At 41.7% G+C, this 10,018-nt stretch overlaps 1 long non-coding RNA gene and 1 pseudogene across 1 annotated transcript; one reads left to right on the top strand and one right to left on the bottom strand.

The window, feature by feature from the left end:
* The first annotated feature begins 2,297 nt into the window (after positions 1 to 2,297).
* Positions 2,298 to 3,738, top strand: LOC129103988 (uncharacterized). The gene is made up of 3 exons (XR_008531757.1): positions 2,298 to 2,447; positions 2,627 to 2,714; positions 3,195 to 3,738. It is a non-coding gene; the product is annotated as an uncharacterized LOC129103988 (long non-coding RNA).
* Positions 3,739 to 4,249: 511 nt separating this feature from the next.
* LOC129103767 (semaphorin-4E-like) lies at positions 4,250 to 9,717 on the bottom strand (annotated as a pseudogene).
* Positions 9,718 to 10,018: the final 301 nt, after the last annotated feature.

Here is a 10,018-nt window from a genome sequence, read left to right on the forward strand (position 1 = left end):
CAAATGTTATCAGAATGATAACTATTTATCACATATTGCACTGCTTTCACTGCCATTATGTGCTGCATTCCTGCTAATGGGCCAATAAGACTGGTCCTCATTCACAGTGCATCTCCTAGAAGCAAAATTTAACTTAAAATGAAATCAGAAGAGGACTGCTCTCACTTTCACGCTGTGATACATTCCTACTAATTTACAAACTTGCATTTAAATAAAACTTGATCTTCTTCACCAGAATTCAGTGCATTTTCTGTTTTGCCTGATAGATACAGTATATTCCTCATCTTTTTTGACATTGTATGTGTATCCTGCAAGTAACTCTAATGAGCAGTTTCATTTTGATTAAGGTTATGACAAACTGCTTCATTTCAATTACAGACTAACAGAGTTATCACCTAGTCTACCAATTACATGTGAAATTTTCAAATGTCTTTATTGGTAAAAAAAAATAGGTATTTAACCTACATCTGAAAAGGTTGGTTGGTTTCATATAATTTCCCTATGTCTCTCTCTCTCCCCCATTTCGACACTGCCCTCTCTAAAATAAAAGGTGATAATGGCAAAAATTTTAAAACATCAAAACCAAAATGTTATCATGTTTGAAGAATCATAGTGGCTGATCAGTATTTTTGTATCAACTTGTAATTGTAAAACAGTTACCAAAACACAAAAATCTTAGTTGGAACACAAAAACTAAGACAACCATCTAGGGCTTTGATAAATAGTATGATAGAGTCACAAGGCTGCTGAAATATGATGAAACTCATTTTGAAAATGATTGAGCAGAGTTCAAAGCCTGTCCAGAGTTTACGTTTGTTTTCCACAGCCTCAGGTTTTGAGTTTGCCTTTTGCTGTTAATTATTAGTTATACATGACTGCCACCTTGTGGCATCAAGTGATATCGGCCTTAAAAATACTTTCAATACATTTAGATGCGTGTATGTTGTCAAGAATTGTAAATAAACAGGAATCCCTGCATATAAGTTTTCTGTGTCAAAGAAGGTTTCATTTATAGTCAGTTAGTTTGATGAATTTGGCGACATATTAGCAGCTGATCTTGTACAAACTTGTATTTGAACAAATGTTGGTGTACACACAGCTTCCCCTCACCGTCTCATCTGCTTTCACTAATGACAGATGGTTATTCATAATTAATATCCATTCAACGTTTCACCCCTAATAGTTTGGTGTAGGTCCCTGCCTTCAAAGCTTATATTGATTAAATCACGCTTCCCAGCCTCTGGGCCAACACGGCAGCATAACAGACTCTGGAGCACAGTCCTGGATCAAAGTGGTTAGTACCAACATGCCCGAGGTAATATATGAGTGTGTGCATGTCCAGTATGTGTGTGGACTGTCAATTAACTGCGTGCATTTTATTTTATTTTCTAATTGTCAGGTGGTCTTTGGTTTCCTTTTGGAGTTGCCGCTCTTCTTTCAACATGTTTGTCTGCCTTTTTTTGCCCCCAATAGTCCGACATATCTGTTGACTTTCCACAAAATGCCCCCAAAGGAAAGAGCTATTATCTGGCTCAGAGACAGGGAGACAAAGACAATGAAAGGCACAGGGGGGAAAAAATAGGCAAAGGAAAAAAGTAAAAGCATTGAAAGAGAGACGAGACAGAAAAGGAGAAAGACAAAGAGGAGGAGGGTAAAGGGAGACGGAAGAGGGAGAACTAGCAGACAGAAAGAGAGCAGATCTAATCCCCCTGAGAACTAATTATAACATTGCCACAGAGCTCAGTTCAATGACACTTTGAAGAGAAAGAAAAAAATATAACTAGTGTTGCACTTCCGCTGCAACTGCAGACAAAACATACACGCAGCTTCTCCGGATACATCCCATGCTGCCATCTGGTGTGGAGCATGGTTTCTACAGGCTCGTAGAACTGAGTATATGCAACTTCTCAACTGTATATTTCTGTGTAGTGGAATGTTGCACAATGTATATACACACGACTGTAGAAAATGTAGCCATCCATCCTGGCTGCAAATGTGCTGTAGTTCCTAGTTTAAAGACTGCCATCGTAAAGTTGTATATTTAAACAAACTCACCGTCTTTTTTTTTTACGTGGCTTTAAAGATGTGGTCTACTGGCTGGTGTTCCTCACCTGTCCACCGGTTGGCCTCAGCGTGCTCTTCTCGTGCTCCTCACACCTGTTGATGATTGCCTCATCAGCCCTCCTGAACTCTTGTTTGTCTCCACAGCTGTTTCCTATTCTCCCTAATTGCGTCCATTACCTGGGCTTAATATGTCCCTTAAAATTCCTGCACAGCCTATGAGCCATTTTGTTTGAGCCAATTATAACCACAGGGGCCAGCATGGGGCCAGTTTTTCCTCCTACAAGGGCCAGTTAAAGCTGCTAAGAAAATAAGCATTACCTTAGACAGTGGAGTGGCCAACAGATTAAGAAAAAGATGTAAGGACAGCTCGCTTCAGTACAACGGTATAACCAATTTCTCCCAGTCATATCACAAAAATGGAAACGTGATTGTGCTAAGTTGAAAAGAAAAACCCTAGGAAGAAGAAGAAACTGAAGGATTTGGACCTTTTTTTTTATAAATTAAATATCATAACCGATGTAAAAGAGAAGAAATATAAGACATGCATCTTTATCGTCAGCAGAAAAAGGGTGTTTTAAAAAAAAAAAGGCCAAAGAAAATCCAGAATAAATGGGGACAAGGACTGTGGTTGAAAGATAAGCAAACAAAAAGTAAGTAAAATACTATCTGTTTTGTTTTTTTGACCTACAACCATCTAATACCTTCTAAGCATACATCATTGAACAGCAGCAGTGAATAGAAACCTTTGTGGGACCAAAGGCTAATGTGCGGATTATTATTATTTCTTTTGCCCAGCAAAAGTACATACTAAAATAGCTAGGCTACTCTGATCAGATTTGAATACTGAAAATATACAACACTACAAATATCCACAGGTCTTAAAGTACCAATGCATGTAGACCAATCAGTTGCATGTTTGGCATAAAATTAGCCTGTAAACCAATAAAAGTATAACATGCAGACCCTCTGCACAACATAAATAACTACACAGAAAGGAGTTGAACACACGCCGTTTTTTTTCCTCAGGCTCCAGTCCATTTTCAGGTTCCCAGTGCCATGACACAGTATTCCCATTTGCCTGTTTACTATGTTTTTAATCAGTGGACGCCAAACTCACCTGTGTTTTTCAGGTGGGCTCCACGCGACCGTCTTCTTACTGCAATACCGCCTTTGACCGTACAGACTGGCCCACCAGCCGTTACCACTCAGGGAGGCGCTGTTTCACTCGTTTGAGGAAACGGACTTAAAATGGGGAGGAGTTGTCCATCACCGTTGCAATATACAAGAAAAATGACTTAATGATTTTATTAAATGCGCAATGATTGGTATGTGGTAACATTAATCCTGGCCTGCCTCTGTTTCTGAAAAACAAACACCCCTGTGAGTCCAGGCTTCCTGACTTCTTGTCTCAGCTGGATCAGATCACAGGTGTAATTAATAAAATTAATAACACAGGCTTTAATTTGGTTAGCTAATGTGCATGCTGGCTCACTCATTACAATGGAACAGAGACAGTATTATTAACATTGTTAGCAGTATATATTAGAAGTCTAGCGTTAAATCATGAAAAACACCTATGCATATGTGGCCCAGTGAAGTTTGTTAGATCTACAGCAAAATATTGTTTTGTAACATTAATATCTAAATAAAAGATGTTTGTATATTTATTTACGCTATGGCCCTCGCAAGGATATACAAAATTGTACACTGTTATTTTTTATATATCCAACTTTTTTAGTGTTATTTTCACTAATAATAATAATTATTATTATTATTATTATTATTTCATTGTATTTGATTTATTTATATTTATTGTATTTATCATTATTTTTCTTTCTCTCCTATTAACCTTACTTATCTGTCACAACGTTGCCACACATTTCTTAAAATAAATAGCTGTAGAAGTCATTATGAAATGCTATGTGTTATGCCTATTGTTATGAATCATTATGAATATTTGAGTACTTTAACTGTAAATATAGTGTGCAATAAGCAGATTATAACGCATTGTAAGTATGTTTATAATGCATTACAGACATGGAAAATTCTCACTTGGCAAAAAAAACAAAACCTGTCCCTCTCAATAATGAATTGCCATTGGATGCACCTTAGATATCAATACACTATTTGGAGGTCAGATAATTACCTTTGTGTAAGGTGAGTATGTTTCTCTATGTTGTTTTTGTCACAGGATCCTAATCATGAATATTTATCAATATAATATACTCCTTCAAGGCTTCAGTCTGAATTATCACTCACCTTAGGTGCTAATTTTATGGGGGGGGGGCTGTTTATTGGAACATACATGCAATGCAATGTCATGAAACAAAGTGTAACAGGAGGAGAACACCCTGCGATCCTATTAACTGTGCAGCTGTTTTCATTGTCTGGCTCAACCTCCTCCAAAACCCCTTTCACCACAGTGCATTCTGGGAGAATGAGCATAGATGCAACACTCCCAGTCTCCAAACTCTGCTCCCCTTCACTGGTCAAATTAAACAAGCCCTTCCTCCATGCGTCGATCTGCTGTCCGATCATAGCGACACAAAAGCCTCACAGTGATCACTTGGTTGTTGTTGTTGTTGTTGTTTTCATTGCGGCAACCGATGTGATTCCCCATTTTGGCCTTTAGGTGTCTGATCACGAGGGCGACGCATATGAGCAATACCAGCAAGCAGGCGAAAGCAGCCAGGGCGATCACAGCAGCCCTCATTGTCCTGACCAGAGGGTCGCTGACCTGAACCTGGAGGACGTACTGGACCACAGTCTTCCGGTGCACTTTACCCTTTACTGTTTCCACTGTCTCACAGGTGTAAACGCCGGAGTCCGAATCGGCTGGTCTGATGATGAGACCCTGGCTTAGCACACTGTGTCGGGGACCGGGGAGGAGGATGCTATCAGAGAGTCGCCAGCTTACTGGGAGGTTTGTCTTAGGGGAACACGGGAGGAACTGCGCCATATGCTTGATGAGGTGGACAATGGCAGGTTTCTTTTTCACTGCGGAAGAAATCAAGCGAGTACACATTGTTGAAGTGAATTTTCGATATTCACCTCTTACTACAGTCTACGCAATGTAAGATCACACCAAGACGTGTCGCACCAGACATTAGTTCGTAATTGAAAAATTTGCTAATATCACCTTTTCGTCTGCCTTTTTATCCGTTTCTACCGTTTCGTCTCGCATCAAAACAGGAAGGTGGTGGTGAAGTAGTAGAGCCCGCCTCTTGCTTGTTTTGATTGGCTGCCTGGGCCAAGTGTTACATTGACAAGCGGTGCGCCTCCCAAGTCGTTGAGGAAACTTACCTCTTATGCGCGTCCAAAAAACGGCTCAAAAAACGCGGCGCAAGAGAGCATCAATGCCAAACCATAGGAAAACAATGGTTTTCACGTTTCTAGCGACGCGTCTCAGTGTGATCGGGGCCTAACAGAGATTCTATTTTAATGTATGGTTGATTGTGATGTGAAGATTGCTTTAAAATCCCAATTTTAGAAACATCATGTGTGTATGAGCACATGAATGTCTTACTTACGCTCGGTGATTGGGCACATCCGGAAGTCTCCATCAGTCAAACTCTGAATCCTGCACAAAGCGAAATACCTCTTTCAATATGAAGCTCCCAACGCAGAATTAGTCTTGTGAAAAAGATTTTAAGAGATATGACTTACACAGACCCAAGTAGCGCCCCAACAACAGACGCACACTGGCCTCTGATCTTGTCCCAGCCACAGTATGGGTCTCTGGCAATGAGGCAGTCATCGCATGACGTGTAGCGGCTGCAGTCCCTTACATTAACTTGAACTACAACGTCCTTGGCGCCACTGTACAGCTGGCCCTACAGAAACAAGGTTCACAACAGAGTTCTCAGCTGCCTGCCTACACATTTTAAATCACAAATCTCTAAAGATCAAGGAAGAAATAAAACTCTCACAGGATCAAGGTATTCCAACAGCCCTACTGACTCAAGTCTTACTGTTTTGGAGGAGAGCTGGAGAAAGTTAAAGGGCTTTGGAGTTTGAAACAGCTGCAGCTCCTCAATGACGCGGCCGTCCTCGCCGTCAAACCTCACTGCCTTCTGCAGCCAGCCAGAGTCTGGGGGGAAAAGAATGAATCCAGCACGGGGGTTCACCTGTCATGTGTGATGTGTGTTATTGGGGGTGAACGCGTATCCGGACATTCTAGTTGCTTACCCGTGCCAACGAGCATAACTTGATGCCGTTGTCCATCCAGTGACGTTACTTGGTCCACGACAATTTTGGAGAACCGGGTCCCTGTGCGTACCAGCAAAGGCTTGCCAGCCGCCGGTGTGACCGCCCCTTCCATCAGAGGGTGGTTTTTCACGAACAGCAGGGTTTTGTCCGAGAGGTCGAGGGACGTCGTCACACCTCTGGCCCGCAGTGCCTCGTTAATGCACTATAAGAACCAGACAGAGCTGGATTTGAATGACGGATAAGCGTGCCATCTACATGCTTCTTTTGTTAAAAGTAAATATAACAAGCCCCTAATTTTGATGTGTCCTTCAAATTGGCTTGATACTTGCTAAACCTGGGTGAGGGAATGGCTCCTCTCCTGTGTATGTGTCCCAGCTCCCAGTCTCCCTCTCAGTCAGAAACCTCCCACTGAACACCCGGCTGATGTCTGACAGCTTGTATGCGCAGACAGCAGACTGGCTGCAAGCCCCTGAGGACTCCCTGTGACGGACGCAGAAAAGACGTGCTACTTCTTTCCATCTTTTTTCACAATTCTTTTCAGTTATATACAGCTGAGCGATGAGGTCCACGCTGTGGACACATGCGACTTACGAGTTGGCGGTGAACGTGGCGTAGAAGACGCTATCCCTCCAGTTACTTTGGTCTCGGAGAAGGAAAGCGTCCTGGATGAGGGGTGGCGAGCCAGCGTCGCCGAATGGGCAGTCCAAACGGGCCTTCAGGAAAGAAGTCCACTTTCTCTGCAGGGTCCTTTTGCCCCCCAAGTCACTCTAGGACGACACACATTAATAAGCTTACTTCACACTTGTTAGGCGAGCGCGGGTGATTCAAGCTTTAGATGACTGTCGAGGCACACCTTACACACACTGGCAATCCTTGAGACCTGGATGTTGTTGCGACGTTCCTCCACAGCGGTCTCAGTGAAGAACAAGAAGACATTGTCGTCTTCACCATCCTCGCTGGTTTTGTTTGCTTCAACGAGGCTTATGGAAATCATGGTAGGCTCTGAAACCCAATCGTTCATTCTGTCAGGCAAAACGGTTCACTGCACCATGTGTTGGATACTTCTGTCACCCCCATATACTGTATGAGCAGCTTACCGTTGAACCAAGAGCGCTTCATTACGGTCTTGAGAGGGTTCAGTCCATGTCTCTGAAACAACAGCTCTGTGCCCAGAAAGTTAGAGGAAGCGGCCGAGTACAAAGTGTTTTCTGCCGAGGGTAAAGGAAACAGCGGTGCACAGTTATTGTCGTCAATACTAGAAACCAAGCTTTATTTATTCTGACCCTCGACTTTTTTTTACAACAAGATATCTATCTGTGAAGAGTGGCCATGAGCAATCAGGAATAAAGTGCTGAAAAACCATAAACAGTTGTGTTCTCACCATTCATAAGGGAGGCAAAGCGTTGGTAGGGGTCAAAAGGAACTTTCCCTCTACCCACCTGCTTTCTTCCCTCCAAGGAGACTGTTCCATTTGTGAATGTCTGTTGAATGAAGCATTATGGTGGGGCTCAGTTATTCCAACAGTTTCTGAGAAATATGCGTATTCCCTTATATCGCGATAAGAAGATTGATACCACTCTCCTAAAGACGGTAGAACCGGCAAATGGCATGTTCAGCTTAGCTTAGCTTAGCATGACGACTGAAAGCAGATTTTACACTTTGTTTTTTGTAGATATTAAACGAGCAAGAAATAGAATGTTAATTAGTGAAGTTTAGATGAGCTGGTTAGCGGATATACAGTAGTTACCATTGGACAGAGCCAGGCTAGCTGTTTCCCCCTGTTTGCAGTCTTTGTGCTAAGCTAGCCGCTGTTGGCTCTAGCGACATATTTAACAAAGAGACTTGAGAGTGGTATCCAGTTTCTCTCAGTAAGAAAGCGAATATGTTTACTTCACAAAATGTTCAACTATTCCTTTAAGCTCCAATTAACAAGCTAAACCCCTATAAAAAAACATCTCCACTGCATACAACAACGTTCCACATATCTTCTGTACCAGCTTTCTCCAGCTAGTTGTTAAAACTCATTCAAATCGTTTTAACATTCACATGAAATGGATGTTATATGGATATCTCCCCTTATTTATCTTGACTTCTTACTGAAACAACACAGCAGCTGTTGACACAGGGAGGCTACAGTGTTTGGTATCTCAGGATGAAACATTAGGCATGTGACTAACCATGTAGTCACATGCAGGGTTGAAGGCGTTTGTCCCACACACTAGCATTTTGCCGTCCTCCGTCGTGTGTAGAGTGCGGATGAAGTTATCACATTCCTGTCGGAAGAACAAGTGTGATTTAAATGAAGGAAAATGTATAGTGTGATTGGTGGTTTAAAAAAAAAAAATGCATTTACAGCTTTACTAATAATAATCTTACTTTACCTTTGTGTCCTTGCCCTTCATTTGACAGAGGGCTTTGGCTGCTGAACTGACCGTCCATTTGGCCTGGAAGAAAAGACAATTAGCAATGACCCATAAGCTCTTGTGTTCATACTGTAAGGGGAGATATAAAGGAGTCGTATGGTATTAGAAAATAGCTCTGAAAGCTAATAGTTTAATAGTTTTTACTGCCATTTATCATACATTAACTGTACTATTATTACATTTCAAAAGATTGTTTAATGCAACATCTTTCTTCGTATGTGCTTTGGTATCTGAAAACTCACCAACTAATTCCCGCACATTCATTTTAAGTCATGATTGTGATTGAGTTACGGTGTGTTTAAAGTTTTACCTCACTGGTCTTCTTGGTGATGTCATCCAACCTGAGCGTGAGCACCTTCCCTCTGGCTCCGACGACCAGCTGGCCGATGTCGTCTCTTATGGTCAGAGAGCTCAAGCCGCCAAAGCCGGACTCTTTGAACCGTTTAAAGTTCATGTCTACAGCAGACCAAAGGACAAATAGCCATGTGTTTAATTACAGTTCAGTTGTCCAATGTGTTTTGTTCATACTGTATGAGTACAGTAGTATTATTTTGCTGCTGCTGCATGGTGGGAACATCCTCTCTATGCAGATTTATAATGCGTAATAAGTATTGTTCACAAGTCTATTTATATATTGGTCCCTTCAAAGTGCCATCTGTAGTCTAAGTAGAGCCCATTAGATGCCTTTACCTTGGAAGGAAACGCTCCTTCGGGGTTTGCTTGCTGGAAGGCCTTCACTCATGATGACGAGGAAGTAACAGACCATAACAGAAGGTCTCATCATGTCCTACAACTCAGGATAAACACACCAGTTTAGAGCAACATTTGTTCTTCATTTTTGGAAAAAGTTGGGCTGAAATGAAATCAAATATTCACCAATCATGCATGTTGTTGACTTATGACAACAGCAATGAGTTCTCCTTACATTCTTACTTCCCCAACCCAATTTAATATGCTTTTATAAGCATTTTTTTTTTTTTTTTTTAATTACCTGTTGATGAACTCGTTTTCTGAGACGAGACTCGTGACTACATCACGTATTTGCTGTCAGTTTGTTTCTTGCCAGTTGAACCCTCCTTGTGATGAAGAGTCCCCGCTGTATCCACAGTGACACAGTGTATCCGCCGCTTACCGAACCATCTGGGATTCTTTTCAGAACTTTTGAGTATGTTTGTATGTATCCCCCATGTTGGTGGCAGTACCTCACCGAGCCACTAGATGGAGCAGCCATCATTTACACAAGAAATGATAAGACCATGTCTGCAATGTCAAGTCAAAATCATAATTCAATGCACACTATCACAAAGGTGTAATGAACTTCA

This window comes from Anoplopoma fimbria, chromosome 15, assembly GCF_027596085.1.
Source record: "Anoplopoma fimbria isolate UVic2021 breed Golden Eagle Sablefish chromosome 15, Afim_UVic_2022, whole genome shotgun sequence".
In the NCBI taxonomy this organism is placed as follows: Eukaryota; Metazoa; Chordata; class Actinopteri; order Perciformes; family Anoplopomatidae; genus Anoplopoma; species Anoplopoma fimbria.